This window comes from Dicentrarchus labrax, unplaced genomic scaffold, assembly GCF_905237075.1.
Source record: "Dicentrarchus labrax unplaced genomic scaffold, dlabrax2021, whole genome shotgun sequence".
In the NCBI taxonomy this organism is placed as follows: Eukaryota; Metazoa; Chordata; class Actinopteri; family Moronidae; genus Dicentrarchus; species Dicentrarchus labrax.
This window is the reverse complement of record NW_026136707.1, coordinates 20850212-20869719: the sequence shown is the minus strand read 5'-3', so window position 1 is coordinate 20869719 and position 19508 is coordinate 20850212. Positions and strand designations below refer to the sequence as shown.

Sequence of the window (19508 nt, the reverse complement as noted above, 5' to 3'; positions counted from 1 at the left end):
GTCAGAGTGGCTAGCTGCTAATTGTGGCCCCTGGTCTGTGAGTTGAGCTTGTGTAGCTGAGGAGAAAAGGCTTGCCCAAATTGAAATCTGAGTAGCGTGTCTGAGAGTCGGGGTGACTTCCACTCCATCATGGATGCAGTTTTAAGACACAGTCATAATTCCTTCAGGGCTAATTTCATCATCCAAAGAAACATTATTTTGCCTGTTCGCTGTACCAAAATCCATCATCCTTTCCTCTTATTTTATTCCATTTTGCTGTTCATTGGATCATCCATGTAGGTAGCCAAGACCACTATTGGCAAGTCCAAGTTTGAGAGTGAAACTAAAGGTCAGGGCCAAGACCAAAGAAACTGAGCGTAATTCAAAGTCAAAATGTTCAATTCAAAACATATCTGCTCGATATCTTAGTCTTCAGCATGAGTCCAACCCCTAACCCTGCCCCTAACTCAGTGGATCTAACCAAACTTTAACCTTGACCTTAAAACTTTGAGATCATTTAAGAAAAATGTGTAATTCTGACATGAACCCAATTGTACCAGGCAGACATTTAGTTAGCTCCAGAAGCTGAGACGAAGGCAACTGAGTCCATGAGCAAAGCAAGTCTAAGGGGTCAAAAAGAAAAGTGGTCCAGATATTAGCCTCAAGTACCACAGCTCTGTCTCTTAGTATACTCCTCTCCCACTATCAATCCCATAATTTCCACTTGTCTCCCTTCCTGTTCCTCAGTGCAAAGCTAACTGTCAGCTCCTCTCCAGCTTATTAAAGGAGCCTGCGCTGCCATAACCACGTGCTGATATGATTTATTCTCTCCCCTGAGGACCCTTCTAATGAACAGAGATGTATGCTCAGCAGCCCTGTACATGTAACCTCCGTGTGCTCAGAGGACGGGTGCGCTGTAATATGATAAGTGCCTTGTCGATAGGCTGTATGATATGCTAATCATACTAAAACACGGTGCCTCAGGCTCTCCCCTTGTTTATTTATGAAGGCTTGACCTGAGGGAGAGCAATAATCGGCTTTTCTCTGAACTCTCTAACCCTGGGAGCCAAGGGAACCGCCAATCACACACATCTGAGTCCTATAATTCCCCCACCTCTCTCCCTCTGTTCCCCCTCAACCCGAGCTGAAATGGCAGATTTATGCAAACAGCACTGTGTGTGCATTTTCCGGCCCACATTTGTCCGGGGCACATGTCAAGCGCTCAAATCATTAAACTAATTATTAATTGGGACTGACGTAAACAAGTTGTCAGCAGCCTGTCGACTAGACTGTGTTCTCAGCTCAGTAAATATAACACATTGACCCGATGTGGTGCACATATTACAAAGCTATCATTTGGATATCTGCAACTTTCTCCAACGCAAATCCAATGCAGGAAAGCAATGTGTATTTTGTGTAAAAAGTTAAATGTTGCCAAATACATTGGCTCTTTATAGCTCACCAGCTATAGGTCCCCCTCCACCCAAAAATATGTTTTCCTTCTTGTTCCCATGTTTGAGCTTCACTGTGCAGAAAGATGTATGTACAGAGTTTGACACTAGAAGGATGTTTTCACATTCATCTGTTGAAAGTGGAAAATTTCTCTTTGCTCACTGAAAATCTGATTTTAAGGGGCGGGGCGTACGACTATGATTTGTGACATCATAAATACGGAAGTCAAACATGGTCCAGTATGCAACTTATACACTGCATACGTGTGATATAGAAACTTGAAGCCACTAGTGCACATCCACTGAGAATGGACTTTATAATGAAGTAGGAGACTTCTTGTGTCCAGCAGGAAAGAGATCTTTAAGGAACACAGATTGAGTTTTAATCTGTGTTATTTAATTTTAGGAATTCTAATTCTAGTACTTAGAATGACATTGCTTTTTAACTTTTAGGACTTGTATAGACATATTATACTGTGTAACACATAGACTACTGCCTCTGGCTTGCTCCAATTCTGATAAAATGACCTTATAGATCCCTTTAATGATAATTCTCACCGGTCGACACATTTTCAGAGTTACATCAAAACACTGCAGTATAGAAAGCACTACCCTACACCCAACCTGACACACTGGCACTGCGCCATCATGCTACTGTAACAGTAAAATAACATGAATCAACATAACATGAATCACTGTGACTCTGTTCATTTATGGCATCAGTGGCACAGAATGAGACCAAAGAGTAAAGTAAACATTACCAACAACCTGCATACCATGAAAAAGACACACTCTTACAAACTTAAGATCAAAGGCAGGTCAGTCTCTTAGCTTCACTTGCCTTTGACATTGACTGTTTGTGTCTATAGATTGGCTTGTCATGAGTACAGCTCTCCAGCCACTGCAAACATAAGGCTGTGCAAATATTTTGAAGGAGAAGAGAGGCTGGTTTGAATGGCTGACTGAATGGCTTGTGGATGTATAGTGTATAATGTATATCACTCAGTATGGTGACACTATGAATATAAATATACATGTATTCATTTTATTTAATTTTTTTATTTTTTACAATTTTTGTAGCTATAACCTCAAAAGACATTTAATCACAATTTTGCTAAATTTCATCCTACATTAAACTTTCTTTTTTTATAGTAGTACCCAATGTATTTCTTCATACTGTCTGAGTCTCAAAGTATTAAAAAAAAAAGTGCAAATGTGTCTCGGGGTGGGGCGTAAATCAGAGCTTGGGCCTTGCATCTGTGAGCTAGGAAACAAAGGTTTGTTTGTGTGCCTCAATCACTCTTGCTCATGAAAGCAGACACTTACTTGAAAAAAAAACTCCTTCTCCTTTTTTTTTTTTTCAGGGAAACACTCTAAACCAACATCCTGGGTATAAATTTGCAAAATGCAATACAGGCCTGATTGTGTGTTGAGTGGATGTGGGGTGCATACGAATAGACCCTGTACCCCTTCCTCTCTCCTCCTCCAAATAGTACTACTCATTCCCTCCACCTCCCCCGTCCCTTCTCTTTCCTCGTGCAGCCAAGTAAGTAATGTAAAACAAAAAAATAAAAGCCTCTGTTTTATTGGTTTTGCTGGTACAGTAGTGAGCTCTTGTCCCATTTTAACTTGATAGTGTAAACCAAGTACAGCTGATCTGCTGGAGAATATTATTTTGGAGAATGTTGAAATGATTTTTATTCATTTACATGTTTACAAGTGCTTTCTTATTAAAACCGTAATATTGAATATATTCTAATGTGACCACATGCACCAGTTCTGAAAACCAGAATAAATACTGTAAAAATAAAAGTCTTTATAGCTGCTACCTGGAATATAATTTATATCAAGACTAAAACATAGTATAATATCAGTTTATAAGTGAAGTGTTTTAATCCAATCTCGTATCAAAAATATTGCACTTGTCTGACTCAAAACTCCAAACATAACGGCCTTCTCAATGTAGCGTCTTTGGCATTTGTAAGACAGGAGCATAAAGTTACATGTGCAGTGCAGTCTACAGTATCAGAGCAAAGGCTGAGGTAGTGAGAGTCTGAATGGGAGGGCTGGGAACAAGTGAAGCCTTGGCACTGACACCAGGTCAGGCCAAAGCCCCCTCACAGCCCAGCCCTCAGCACCAGGTGTTCCCTGAATTCAAATGATACTCTTATTCATAGACTGCCCCAACTGGAGTATTAAAACTCAGAATTTGCAACTGAATGCTGATATAATCCTGGAAATATATGTCTCCATTAAAAAGTAGCCCATTTAAAGGAACAAGGCAGTCTTTGTCTGAGGCTTTATGTATATTTATCAAGGCGCTAAAAGGGAACCAGGGGTGGGGGTTAAGGAGAAGGGGGCGGGGGTAGCGGGGCAGACTTTCCAACTGTTTACATGTTAATTTCAAACTTAACAGCCCTTGTCCTGGAACTATTTATACACTGAATGCAAATCATTTTTTTCTCCTTTTGTTGTCGTCTTTTTTGCTGACACTTGACTGTTGATGAAAAAATGCAAATTGATGTATGTACGGAAAGTTTTGTGACAAAATTATACAGCTGGATTTGAGTGACAGGTTGCATTTAGTTGATATGATGCAGTCTGTTTCACCAAGGGCAACTGAAGACCATCTTCTGGTTTGACTACAACAGGTGTCAGTTACAGCAGTGACCTCTATATAGCAGGCTTTTCTGCATACTGGAGTTAAACGTTCCACAAATATTTCTCACGGGGAGATATACGCTGGTTGTAGAAGTAATCTTATTGGTTTCTTACGAGTTGAACCTCAGTAGGAAGAGCTAAAGCACCACTTTTTTTGTCCAGTTATTAGAGTAAACTAAATAAAAACATCTGAGGAGCCCCAACCAAGTGCACATTGGATGTTTACTATTACTAATTTGACCCAAAGATGCAGATGGCCATGAAAGAAGAATTTTAAAATACTGCAATATTGGACGTAAAAAAAATTATTGAATTTGTAGATTGTGATGTCTGGTGATAGGGTTGGACAACATGTTCATGGACAATGGAGATAGCAGTGACAGCAATATCAGTGATAACATTTAAACTAAACACAACAATAATGCTACTTACCGGTACTAAAAAGGCAGTCAAATTCATGCAATGCAAGTGTAGTGCAGTGAGCTGTGATAATTTTAAGTGTTGAATTTGAACTGCACCGTGGTCAGTTTAATTCATTTTAAATTATTATTATTATTATTATTATTAGCTTATAGCCTATCTATAATCCTCCAAGAAAATAAATATATACATACTGTAACATTTGTAAAACACCAATATGTGCTTTATTAAGATAGCCATCTGTTGCGTTGTTGAAACTTTGTAAGTTTCATTAAATACATTTACTGTTGTAATCCAAGCCATCTTCAAAGTGAAACTGACAGAGAAGGACAGAGGGAGAGAGGGAGAGAGAGAAGCTGATATGTAATGTGGTCAGCTAAAATGACATGGCAACTGGTCAAGAGTCCACAGAGAAGGAATGTGTCTAATGAAATGTAACAATACCACCCCTCCCCTGCGCACCCCTCCCACCGGCCTCTCTCTCGCTCTGAGTGAATGAGCGAGTATGTTTTATGGTCGGAGTGCCGCGGCTCGACTGCAGCTTCGTTTAGACAAGTTTTGGATGTTTGCTTCATTATGTTTAGGTTTTGCTGATTGTTTTTTAGAAGCATTTGATTGAAATCAAAAATGTCATTACTTTAGCATTATCCTTCAAAGGCTTTTTATGCCAGTGTCAATACGTTCAGCAGGCCTTACTTTTTTTTGAGATGCAGGAAAAGACAAGGTCTCGTGAAGTGAATAGAACCTCAATTAATTATACAATCATTGTCAGAGTCACAAACCTTGTGATGTGAGTTAAATGTAAAAGGTAAAGCTTTGAGTGTTTTGTTATTCTAAAACGAGAGGTAACAGTTTAGAATACGCTACACAACATTGTGAGTAGTTACTGAGAGGGAGGGACCAATCAGGAATTAGATGATTATTAATGAATCGTTAATAACTTCCTGAATATGTTTTATATCTGAAAGAGAAAGGAGGGACTAATTACTCCGTACTTGTACCACTTTACTTGAGGGTGCACAAAAAGTGCACAAAACACCTGATTGAGTAATGAGCAATTAATGAGTAGTTTTGTGCTGCTTAGTGGCTGATTCATACTTAAACAGGGACTGAAAAAAGACAGTGGTCAGTGTGTCCATTCACAGATATTTATATATGACATATAGTATCTCACAGTCTGATAGTAACTCACCATTATCTACTCTTCAGAGACGACTTATCGACAGCGCATTAATTATCAGGTTGTTTCTGATTCATTCCTCACTCATTCCTCACTAACTACTGTATACTGGACTGTGGTAGAAGAAGTACTCAGATCTTGCAAGTAAAAGTAGCAATACTACAGTGTAGAAACACTATTAATATGAGCATTCAAATATACTTAAAGTACAATAAGTAAAGTAGAATGGCCCATTTAATAATAATATATAATACATTAATGGATTATAATTATTGATGCATTAGTTTGTTCATCACTCTATTGTTGGATTTGGGGAACATGGGGCTAATTTTACTTGACATACTTTATCTGCTGGGTAGTTTGGGAATCTCCCCTGGGGAGCCACGTTTTATCTTATCTATAATATTACATTCTAATTTATTTGTTGATTACATTTGAATTACTAGTATACTAGTAACTATAGTTGTGGATGAAAAAAAGTACAATATTTCCCTCTGACATGTAGTGGAGGAAACACTCAAGTACAAGTACCTCAAAATTTAACTGAAGTACAGTACTTGGGTAAATGTATTTTGTTCCTTTCCACTTTTGCTGTATTGTAAAATGTTAAAAATAAAAACATTCATTAAAGGCATCCAACCAGTCCACTGAAAAAGTTTTACTGCTCAATAGTGTATTTTGGGGAAATCTGATTTTTCAGGTTAGTTAGCACATGAATGCCTGAAATAATAAACATGCGCATATCTGATTAAAATGCACAGTAGATTGGTGACTGGTTTTGTTGGTCTCTCCACACAAACCATGCATAAATCAGTCATCACTGCTGCCTCTTTCTTTCTGTGTGATTATGATGCTAATATCATCACTCTAAACAAAGAAACAATCGCAGTGACAGAAATGAAAGACATAACGCTCTCGTTTACAAAAGCGGGAAAGCACAGAGGTATTATGCGGGCTACAAGACTGTAGGGCAGAGGGTGATGCCTACAGAGAGGTGGCATCGGCCTGCTAACGTGATCACCTGAATTATGCACAATCCATTGTGTTCAAATATCATAAATTGATGCGTGAACATCCCACCCCCCCTCCAACATGGGCCAAAATTATTATTTATGTGGCTGCAGAGCTGCAGAGAGACAATTAGTCATATTCGTATGCTGAAATTAATTGAGAGAGATGCGGGAGATAAAGAGGGAGAACAAAGACAGCTTTTTGTCACTTCTTTCCATCTGACAGGGATAATTAGATATATAAAATTGAAATTCCTCACCGGGGGTCCTGTTGACAACACTATTTTCTGTTTCGTTCCTCTCCCCTTTTTCTTTTGTGTTCCTGTTTATGCTAATTTGGACCCAGTGTTTTTCCCTGACCGCTAAAAGCAGCATCCTCCCCATCCGTCTGATTCCATTCACTGCACAGCAAAGAGCAGCCCATCAGCCTATTCAAGCCTCCCTTACCTGTGACACAAGGATTTAATGAAGGAGTCCAATATTTCTAATTAAAATCTATTTTATATCCACATGTTTATGCCCTTCTGTACAGAGCCCTCAAGTGTTCAATATTAAATACATAAATATATAAAGTTATAATAAAATAAATAAGCACATGGATAAATAAAGTGAAATATATAAATTAACCATTAAATTGTCAATCAAAAGTCTGTTTTAACGCAATTTTTTCCAAATGAATAATTTTACATGACATTTAATTTCATAATATTCCCTTAACCAGCAATCCCTACACCCCCTCACCTTTCAGCCTATCTGTTTTGACAACCCCCCCTTGGTGTCTCATACAGATGGACATAGCACCTTTTAGCATCTATGTGAGACGCTCTGGGTAGCCAGAAAGCCTTTTGAACATATGGTTAACGTAGTGAAACAGTTGCAGTTTGGTTAGGTGGAGGCACCAAAACTACTTGGTTGGGTTTAGGAAAGGGTCATCATGGTTTGGGTTAAAATAACTTTGTTACGTTACGTAATCATGTGAAGTAGGCCTAAGCGATCACATCACATAAAATCACATAACGTGTAACATAACTAAAATATTATCAATATTTAATAATTTACTTTTAGTTTCACATGGGACCAAACCCCGATCTCCTAGGAGAAAGTCTAGGTAACTAGCTAGCCTCTGTTGGGTAGAAAAACCACAGAGAAAGATTGCAGGGGGTTTTTTGCACTTAATTGTCTTTTTTTCTAAGAAATATCTTTAAAATCACAACACTGCTCTGGAAATTCCAAATGAATCATTTAACCATTGCTGTTTTGATGCTGAGTAATAATTCAAGTTTACAAACCACCTAAGCTATTCAGTTTCCAAGGGAGGTAGCATTTAACCACAAAGAGAAAACATGTTTAATTTTAATTAATCATTAATTCACATGATTATTTAATAAGGTCTTTTGTATTTATTTAGTGCTGAACACTTTGGGCTTCCATACTTCTGTGACTGCTTCGTGTCATGTGAACCACCCTCGCAGCATCAGAGAGGAACATCTGATAAAAGAACATTGTGGTTTGAGTGGAATTATGGGTTATGTCACCTTTCACCACAAAACTAGAAGGGGCCTCTCATAGTTAGTTTTCCTCTTACATGAGAAACAACTGCTGTCATGTTTCTCACAACTGAGAAAGACAAAGTGCCACATTGCCTGACATCAGCAGAGCCATAGAAACATATTCAGCTCATATCATGTCTACACACTCATGTTCCTGAGACTGTGGCAAGAACTAACATTTAGTACTTATTTCTTTCATTACTGATTTCTATTTTATTTTTTTAACCCCCCCGAAAAAAAATTAAATGCTATTTTCTGAAAATCATTTAATGAGCAGAGACGATTATATTGTCATATCTGTAATAACTTTGCCTTGCTTTTGTAGTGTTAATTATGTATTTTTGGGGTAAGAAATTAAAACTAAAAAGCCGAGTAGCGACAAATTACTGTTTTGAGTCATCTGCAGTTGTGCTTTTCTATTCAAACTAATTGATTTTCAAAATGACAGAAATTAGAGTATTTTTCCCTCACTGACTGGCAGCTTTTTGTCTCTCTGTTATACCCCAAATCTCCACGTCTCTAACAAGAGGGTCAAGATATTGGCCTGAGATTAGGGACTGTCCAAGGCCGGGGGAAACAAAAACAAGAGAAAAAGGGGGAAAAAGTGAAGATGGAGCATGGTTGCTAGGAGGGGAAGGAAGGCAGGATGGAGATATGAATTGAACTGGAAAGAGCCTTGTGTCTAATGCTTGCCACATTTGCTCTTGAATGAAGGTCTAATTACCCATCGGTATTTGGTGCCAGCGTTCCCAGGTCCCAGCAGCCCCTGGGCCCGTGCAGGCACTGAGCGTCCAGAGCCAGCTGCCTCCCAAACACTTGCAGGTATACAGGCCGGGCTAATAGTCCTACCACAAGGGAGCCAGATGAAAGAGCAGGAAACTGCTGCCAGAAGCCCTGAAAGGATTTATGTAAAGACAGGAGAGAGATGTAGGGATGTAGCGGTGGCTAAACCCACCTAAGCCTAAGTTACCTACCTGTTTATGTGCTGAATAGTGAACCACATTTAATCCCAGAGATAAATCTTTATGACCTGAATCCTGCGTATAAATTACAGATAATAGTATCAAGATGATGGAAGGTCTGTTATGGTAAATATGCGTGAATGCTTTGAGGAGGCGTTTATTTATCTATTTAAATCTCTTATTTAAAAAATATATATTTTTATTTTTTCTACTTCACAGGCGGCTGAGGAAAAACTCATTGCTTGTGTAAAACCTCAGTGGGTGCTGCTATGAACGGCAATTCACTAATTTTGAGAAAAAACAACAACAAAACAATTTAGGTCACATTATGTGTATAAGTCCTCGCAGGATTCTTAACATTTAGTTTGACAGGGATACTCCAGCAATTAATATTCCATTTCCATAAAGTTGGGGGACTTGGCAAAAAAATCTAAGCAGTTTAGGGTGAGATATTGTATGTGTCAAACTGCAGAAATGGTTACATTTCCCACAATGCAACTCAATGGTGTATTTCTATGCTCCCTCTTCTTTCAAACCACTCATCTCCAGTTTAAAACAAAATCTTTTTCAAGCCTGTAACCCTTATAACTTCATCAGTTATTTTTTCAAACTTTGGAAAGCCCCTTCCAGAGCCTCAGAAGACATTTTATAACCGTTTTTACAGGCTGAGCTGCTCATGATGAATAAACTACACGTCAGGTGTAAAATCAGTGGCTTGCCCCTTTAAATGTATGCATGTGCAAACATTGCGATCTGCTCCGTCAGAAAATATAAATTCAGCACACATGTTTGCGTGCGTTGGTGTGCGTAGTTTTGTGAGGGCTCACCTCACTGTTATTTATAAATATAAACACACTGGCCATCTCTCCTGCTGCCAGGTCAGCAGTGTAATGTCTTGGTAGAGAGAAAGTGAGTAATCGTCTATTTGTGTGGGATGTGATTTCCATGAAAGAGGCCGGCAGGGTGGGACGGGAACATCGCCAGTGGTGACGACTCCAGACCCATCCTGAGGAACAGGAATTCCCACAAGCTGGATAAACATGCAGTTTGGTGGGGGAACGGGGTGCTTGATAGTCTCTCTCTCATCTTTGAACATGGTCACTGTCAGGATTTAGTCATATCAGAACTATCCTTCACAGTAGGTTCATGTGTTACACACCTTACATCCACGTGACTGAATGTTACAGGCATGATGTAGCTGCAGTTTTGCCAATAGGTGATAGCTCTTGGGTTGCAAGAGAACTACAGTGTAAAGGGGATTTGAGGATAGAAGAGTCAGTGAGGAGGTAGGATGGGTGGTGCCAGACATTTTACGGCCTCAAGTATTACTTCAGCTTGTTTTCTTAGACGGCATGTGTCACTATTTGATGGCTCAGGAAGGACAGGAATAATACAGCAGTGGCTAAGGGAGGACAATGTGTGACTGCGGCCGTCCACAGAATGCAAAACTGTGTTTATCTTAATGGATTCAGACAGGAGCATTGATGGATATAGGGCTAACCTGTATAACCACACACTTGAATTTTGTTTCCTTTAGGGATTTTTGTGTGTTTTTGTTTCTCTCCAGGGTGTAAGTTTTTGTATCTGGCACAAATGACTCTAACTATATATTTCTTTCAGCATCAGAATATCTACTGTGTGTACTTTTGCGGCTGTCTCTCAGCGAGCGTACACCAAATGTCACATATACACATTGGGCATTTCTGTTTTCACATGCAATTACTGTGACTCAACTCACAGCAACAACTGCATGGTTCAAGTCATAAAACAAGAGAGAAAGAAAAACGTTATGCTAGTGGGGCACCTCACTAAAACGCTCCAGTGATAGAAAATGAAAAGCTGTAATTCCTCCTGTGAAGTGAAGTCTGACTTGTCGGAGTAAAGCACTTCCTATCCTTTTGTTCAGATCTCAAAGGGAATTATAGGGGAGAGAGTTAGATATGGCTGTTAATAAGACCGCCAAGTCCTGACCGGATGAACGTCTAAGTGTTTTAGACCATGACAGTTGTATTAAACTAATAAAACCAGATTAATTTAACCTGGATATTCATATTTTGGACCCACAAAGAACATGAAGAAATTTTTTTTTACATTACATCTTAGAGGTATAAGCCTTCATTTAATTAGCAATTGGATGTTTGGTTCAACTGGGAAACAAATTTCAAAGAAAATGAAATAGTGAATCAGGTAGTTTGACTTTTTCTGCTCACAAAATAGCACAAACCTACATCATACTTGATAACAAGAGTTTCAGAGTCTCGTCCCATCAGGATGCACCACTCCCCACTCCCCACTCATGTTTATCCCCAAGTTATCAGTTGATGAAGGAAGCACTTTTTGTTTTGCTGAATTGATGCCATCAGCTCTCATATTGATAAGCAAAGAGGAACCAGAGGGGCTGGGTGAGGTAGAGGATGGGTCGAGGAGGGGAGGGGTGCATGGAGATCAATGGGCTAATAAAACAAATCAATGGAATGAAACCACAGAAAAAAGTGAAGTCATTAATTTGCAGAGACAGGATGATCCCACCAACCACATGCATTGATTAGAAATGAGGTCTGTGGAGAACCTTCAGGGGGTATCATATTAGTGGAGGGAAACAATGGCTGGGGTGGGGGGAGGTTGCTTCTCCTCCGAGGGTTTGCTGCTGTACTGATGCAGGAGAATAGGTTAACCGGTGGATCAATGGCTTCTCCTCCAGCATAACTCCAAGAAGACAGCAGTTCTGTGTTTGCTCTCCAATGCACTGTCAACACAATATCTGCAGGTGTGATGTTTTCTCTCTGCTTATGAGCGCAGTCCCATTGATTTTCCCCCCCTTTTTTTCAAACCAAGTGTACTCAAGCATGATTATGATATTGAATACATCATAGAGTACAAAGAGGTCTGCAAATAAGGTCAGAGGTGAGGGCTAATGTTCCATTTTTATCAATATAATTATTGTTAATCATGATTTTTAATCAATAGTATTGGGCTTAGTTATATACACTGAGGCCTATTACAAAGTACTTTGAGGGTGGTGGTGGTGGCGGCTTAATGCACAGATTGGAAAATGACTGCTTTAAATATGGGAGGTGGAAAAACACCCACAACAAAGACTTCACGCAAGACCTCACCTCACAGAGGTGCTCACCTCACCTCTCTGTGCTAAACAGAACTAATGTATAGTACAATATGCTAACAAGAACTTTTTTTAAATTTTTGATCCCAAAAGCTGAAAATCTGCAAAGTTCTCCGTTGGTCAGGGTTCATCCGATCTGCAGACACAGCATAGCTTTTCGGCTGCCATTATGGGAGGGGGTGGGGGTGTGGGACAAGAAAAGCAGGTGATGTGAGATTGACGACTTAAATACTTCATCAATCAATGCTGCAGCCAATGTGTTGTTTGGTGATTGGTGGAGAATTCAGGCAATCCATCTTTTCTACCGCCAACTGGCATTCAAGATTCTCCTCAGGTTCTCCATGTAATGCCTTTATTTCTTTATTTCCAGGGTTAACCTATGCTGCAGATATTTGTGAGGGGGGTCCACTCTAACCCTTCACCTGTTATTAGAGTCTGTTAGACATGTATGCTATAGGAACTGCACTACACACACACAAGTACACACAGTCAATTCACTATCACCCCACACAAAATAAATCATTGCACAGAAATGTGAAGGCATTAGTATAATTACTGTAATTATGTATCAATGAGATTATAAACAAGAAGACTGGCAGTTATTGTCAGCCATTGCTGCCACAGCCATTTTACTGTATGTGTTGCCTTATTGGTTTTGTCAAGAAATCTGCTGCATGAGAGATAATAGAGACACAAAAATTAAAGTCCAAAAAGCTACTATTTAGTGCAAATACAGTCTGTTTGAGTGTCACTATACAGAAACCTTATTAAGTGAAATAAAGAGTTATTAAACCCTTGTTTTCAAGGTGGGTGTTAGTTTGAGTCCTTGCAGTGCAAATTTGGAGCTACATTTGGTAATGGTGGATGAGTGATAGGCAGATGGGTAAATAATATCTCCAAACATGTTTATCTCCTTGTGTAGAGCCAATCAGGGAGGTTCTGTCACTGCTCTCCACCATAAGTTTGCCATTATTCTTTCTTTCTTTCTTAAATCCTTCAAAAGACCCACAATGTGTTAGTCCATCTCTCAATACTTGTGGCACTCGACCCCAAGCCTGCTGCTTACTACTGATGATGGAAATCTTTTGATGGGAGTTTATTTTTGCTAAATGATTTCCTAAGCTTAGCACTGTAGATTCGAGTAAATGTTACCAAATAGTAGCAAATAGTGATTTTTTTGGATGACTATTTTCAGCCACGCATTAATACGCATTTGCTGGCATTTAAAGTGGCCTTGGCTACACAGGCAATGCCTATTAGTAGGATCAGTTCATAGTTAGTTTTGGTATTATCGTGGTGTTTGCATGCAATTAGAAGTACGTTTGTTTTTCTTTGTTTGTCAAGATTTTGGGAAGTTGGTGGTGTTTTGTCATTATTATTATATTACAATATATGCACTAAATATCACCTATCCCAGTGGCCATCAAAGTCCTTTATTTGTCAAATTATATTAAGCAGGAATATGCATTGTTTTTACGCCACATTAAGGTGCATCATGCAGCATCACCTCAAACATTACAATTTCTCTCCATCCTCACTCTTTTCCCCATCTCACTGTCTCCACCTTCGTGTGGTTATAGTAATGCTGAAGCCCCTGGGTTTTGCTTAATTAAAATACATCCTTTTTGTGTTCCCCTTGGAGTCCAGTGATAGAATAACTATGCAATGGGGTTAGCTGTATTTAGCTCCTTGAGGAGTTAGCCAATGTTGTGTCAGGCAGCCACTCACAGCTAAATCAACAAAATCCTGCAAAGAGGGGAGGAGAGAAAGAAAGAGAGACAGTGAGGTAGCAATATAGGAGAAAAAAAAAGGTTGGTGTGAGGGTGAGGATGTGGTAGGGGGGATCCCACATCGTGTAAACCCTTAGCTTTTCACACTGAGCGGCGTTCTCATGTTAAGCTCCGAGCTTGAACTGAAATCCTCTCACTTATCCTCAAATCCAAGATGAAATACTGTCAGATGTACTGTGATCCAGGAAATTTGGTGGAAGACTGACAGGCAGGGCAGAGAGACGTATGAGTGACTGATACTGAGAGGCACGAGTGTGTGTGTGTGTGTGTGTGTGTGTGTGTGTAAGCGCTTGTGCATGTAGTGGAGGAGGAGCAGGCAGAGAGTGGAAGATACCGCGAGGGGAGGAGATTGAATACAATGATTTGTCAGAGGCAGAGTGAGTGACTCATGTCAGTTTGATGCCCGGTAACCAAGGACACAGAGCGGAATAAACCACATAAACTGTACTGTACTGTCCTTTTGAGTTCACACATCCCTCCAAGAATTTTATATTAAATGTATATTAAAAGGAGATCAATAATTTCCTCCTTTTAAAAGCATCTCTGTGTTTGATACAGAAAACGAGTACTGTTTTGGGAGCTGTCAATGTTCTGTTGTCAGCTTTATGTGGGGTATTGGGGGTGATATTTGGAGGGCGTGTACGTCCCTCATCTCTGAATAGCTCTAAGGCACAAGCAGGAAATGGAGTCCTGGCATTTTGTTTTGCATCAGTGCTCCTCTTTATTAGAGAGGAACAGAATCGGCATAGAATAATAATTGGAAAATTGTAAGCTTGCTTTCATTATAATTAGCGAGATCACAGGATGCAATAATCCAATTATTTTACTTAAAAGCAAGTTTCCTCATCCCTCTGCAATGTGTTGCAGGATGTGTAACCTCATCCCACATGGACGTAGCAGTGAAACGGCGAACTCCGTCTCTCCCTCACTTCATCCCCCTCGTACATGTAAACACCAGCATGCTTGAGTGTGCTCAGACAGCTGAACATACACTGACATATGAACACCATTTAGGGCCAGCAGACACGCACATAAACACACATGGCACACACACCTCAACAACATACAAATAATTGAGTAAGATTTGCTGGTACATTAAGTTTAATGTGTTTGACATTCGGCGGGAGGAAATGGTAGGCATGAAGTGGAGTAGCCGCGCCGCGTCTTTCTTCAATCAGGGCACTGCAGGGCTTCATTTTACAACCCCGACGCAAAAACCGAGGCCCGTCAAAGCTAATTAGCGCTGTTGCAAATGGATGCAGGTCATGGCTCTCAGCGGATTGGTCCACATGGGGGTCACCAAAGGTCAAACCTCCAGTATGGAATGATATAAACAATCATCTATAGACCACAAACCAATCAATCCCTTTTAACACTATCCACTTCCTGGTTGGCTGCTCTCAGAGGTCAGGGGTCAATGTTCAAAAAGACAACTGAGCCAGTGGGTTTTTGGAGTGGGAGGCCCATCCTACTGATTATCTATTCATTTATGTTCAATCAATCAGTTTACCAGTAAAAAATTTTAAAAATGCTTTTCCCTGACTGCCTGTTTATTCATACTTAGTCTATTCATCGCTTGTTTGTTCACATAATTGCACAACAGAAATGCAACTGTTCATTCATGAATTTTACACCAAATAGCAATAAATAAGAAGAAAAATTTGATTATCTGTAAACATTTTCCTCGTGTGCACACATAAGCGTGTGTTTTCCTGCACACTGAATAAAATCACTTCAACATCAACATGAAGTTCCGCAATTAGCTGAGCAGAGAGAAAGGACAGAAAGACTCAGAGAAAGGGGAAGAGGAGGGGTGGGTGTGGGGGGAAAGATGGAAACCAACGCTTGAGGAATTGAATTACCGGAGCCTTTTCTCATTATCATTTAGCCGTCTTTTATGGCCCACCAGTAAGAGATGATGTTCCCATGACCCCGCACAATACACAGACATATTATTCAATCCTGCCTCGATGAAATTCCTGCAAATAAAACCTTTGTGCTGGGCAACAGCTAATTATTTGACAGATTGGCCCCCTTCTGGCTCAGGTTACAGTGTGGAGTGGCCGTGTTGTAGTCCCCCCCCAACCCCACCCTCACCCAGTCTCTCCCAGCCCCAGCGCAAAGAGGGGCCACTTTGAGAAAATCCCAGAGGGCCTCATTCTTTTCAGGAGATTATATATTTCAGTCCCCCCCTTCCCTCCTTCCTCCTCTCCCCAACCATCTATCCATCCAAAATCAGGGGAGCGTGGTGTTTGTGTGTTGTGTGTGTGTGTGTGTGTGTGTGTGTGTGTGTGTGTGTGTGTGTGTGTGTACAGGGGGGTCTGTCTGTCAGTGACAGCAGTCATTTCATAGTTTAAAGGGTGTTCTCAAGCAGAAATATTTAATCTTCCCACGAAAATAAAGTTTGATGGTGGAAGACTGGTATGAAGAGAGAGCGAGAGAGAGGGAGGGAGGGAAAGAGAGAAAGAAAGACAGGGGGAGCAAGACAGAGATAAAAAAGACAAACCATGTCCAATATGTGTTGTGTTACTCTGTATTTATACTACTTTGAAGAACTACTGTAGTGTATTTTTTCGTAATACCAAATTAGAGAGTAGGGAACATTAACGGATTAAAGTTTTGGGTGGGCATGCCTTTGGCTTTGATTCAGTCCACTAATAACAAGAGTTTGTCATTAGTGTTCGGACATGGACCACCAAGATAAATGCCAACACATGTTTAAATTATCTGGAGAGTAATGGCGTTCTCCTTCAGCCCTTTCCCTCCCCATAAAGATCCCTTGTTGACTCAACTATGCGGACATTTTGAGTTATCAGCACAGGTTTGATCTGTTGTTTATTTTGCAGCCATGCAGATGGTATAATTCAAGACGTAGTATGTGCTAAAAGAGGTTAAAACTAAACAATTAATTCAAATAATGTAAGGGAAGTCCAGTGGGGAACAACGAAATGTAACCATGCACTTTTAAAGCTTCTGTGTGAACTGAAGTTAAAGAAAGTATATTAAAAAATTATGTACATTTTATAAAGCTTTATTTATATAAAAATATAAAAAAACTGCTAATTATTTATTGTGATTTTTTTACCAATAAAATTTACAGAGACCCACTATCTATAAAATGTGGTGTTCTTAGTCACTAATATTGTCCTGATATATTTTTATTCAGAACAATGAACATAATCTGTGCTTTAAACAATTAGATCCAATTAATTACTGCATTTTTTTACTTTTATATAATTTTAGTTTTGACCCAGACTCTGACCCCGAAGATGCTAATACTGAAACTAAAAGTCACTTATAATTATTATAATCCTGGCACCGAGTGCTCGTAAAACCACAGCACTTTTGCCTACAACCCAGGAGAACTAAAACAGGGAACTGTCGCTACTGCTTGAGGCATTTCTGTTGCAGTGCTGTCGGAAATTGCCATAACTGAATATTTCTGAAGAAGGAATTGATATCATATAATGAAACAAGTTAAAAATGGATTTGATGCATTTCACAGGAAATGTACAGGACAGTGTGTGCCATGCACAACATATGGTATCACAACTAGTGAGAAACAGTAGCTGAGACTGTGTAGTAGATGTTAGTGGCACCAGAACTGAAACAGTATTTTTGTTGTTTTCCAAAAAATCTGACTAAAATTATTTAATTCTTCTGATCAAAATCTGATTTTTATGCTGTATGTGGAGACCTTTTTATGCTGTATGTTGAGACCCTGTGTTTAGAAAATTCTACTACCCATTGAACACTAGTTTGGACAATTTCGATCTCCACAGAGCACAGAAGTTGTTAGGTTCTCTCCAATTTCCCACCCATTCTCTTTCTCCCCCTTCTGTGTGTCTGGAGCCGTCAAATGCTTGCTGGGCTGGAGTTTGCATGTCTGGGATGTTCACCTGGCATGAACCCAAGCGAGCGGAGCCTGGAGTATTCATTGCTCAACCTGGGTGAAGGTCATAGAATCCAGCCCTTCCCTGCTCCGCTCCCCAATGAGCAAACATATGGCCATGGAGCACCTTGAACATGTTTGGGTGACCAGAACTACTTGGCCTGAGCTGCCACAGCAAAAGAGACAGAGGCGTTGAAGGAGGTTTAGGCTCACCTTGCTAAAGCAGAACAAGGATAAGGAGCGAGTCTGAGGCTGCCAACCACGGCGCTCATCATTCACTAGTTGCTCACACGCAGGAAAACCAATGCGAAGTCACCCAACTACAGAAAACTACAGACCTTCTAGCTTGCCTCTTCTCTTGTTTCTCCTGATATAAATGCATGTAATCATAAGGTACAATATCATCACCCCGTTGCTCAAACAGCCAAGCCTCGTCTAATCGCTTCCACGTTTCCTCAGTGTTAAGCTCATTAGTGGGTGACCTAAAGGCATGTAGGAAAAAAAAGACAAGCCAGAGAGACAAAAAAAAAAATCTTCGGATAATGGATGCTTGCTGTTTTGAGACAGTAAAAATAAACAGGTCTGCGGCTTTGATAATGAATATGCTGTAAACATCAGCCCAGAGTGTGAGTTTATCACAAACGTCCAGCTAATAACCCGGCTTGTGTGTGTACGTGTGTGCATTCTCATATACAGTGTGTGCACAGGCATGTCCGCATTCGAGCCTGTGGTTCTGTGTGTCATTGCATGTGTGTGTGTATTTGTCTTTGGGCAGGCTGCGGGTGGAAGGTGGAGGGTGGTGTGTGTGTGTGTGTGTGTGTGGGGGGGGTGTTGAAGATGATGACTCGTTGTTAGACTTTGTGAATGGGATGTGAGAGTGTCTCTGGTGTCTGAGTGTCTGGCCCAGGTGGCGACTGGAAGGCCGACTTCATTAGCCTTAAAGAGGAAACAAAGGAAGATGCATCGTAAAAAAGTGCCATCCCTCATCTGCGAGGCCACCGCCTGACACATTAGGAATCTGTATGCTCAATTAACCACTGGCAGGCTCATTTTTCCTCTCCCTCTCTCTCTCTCCCACTCTCTCTTTCTCTCGCTCTTGATCAAACAGAGCAATCACACTGGATTGAGGCAACACTTAATACTCGGCATGTTTGTGAAGTTTGAGAATATGTTGGTTGTGTTTAATTTGCAGAAAGCTGGCATGCAAACTTGAGTAACTTTTTTTATCATCTATAAATATATCTGGGCTTTTTTTTTTTTGCAGAAGATTCAACAACTTGTCACTTCCTGATTATAGAAAAGCAAAGCTTGCTGATTGCGCTGAAAATGATTTCAAAACCTTTCTTTATAAATTCCACAACGGCTCCATTTTCTGTTACAGGAGGAAGAGAAAAATCAGATGCCCAGGAGGTACGGGAAATCGCATGCCAAAGACACATTACTCCTGCACTCCAATTTGCACGTGAGTTCTATAATTAGAACTTCTGTTTCA

At 40.1% G+C, this 19508-nt stretch overlaps 1 long non-coding RNA gene across 1 annotated transcript in view; it reads left to right on the top strand.

The window, feature by feature from the left end:
* The window catches only part of LOC127367153 (uncharacterized), a 60635-nt gene that overhangs the window by 28744 nt on the left and 12383 nt on the right, over positions 1-19508 (top strand). The window contains exon 4 of the long non-coding RNA XR_007885443.1: positions 19398-19478. This is a non-coding gene — a long non-coding RNA (uncharacterized LOC127367153). The remainder of the gene's footprint in view (positions 1-19397; positions 19479-19508) is intronic.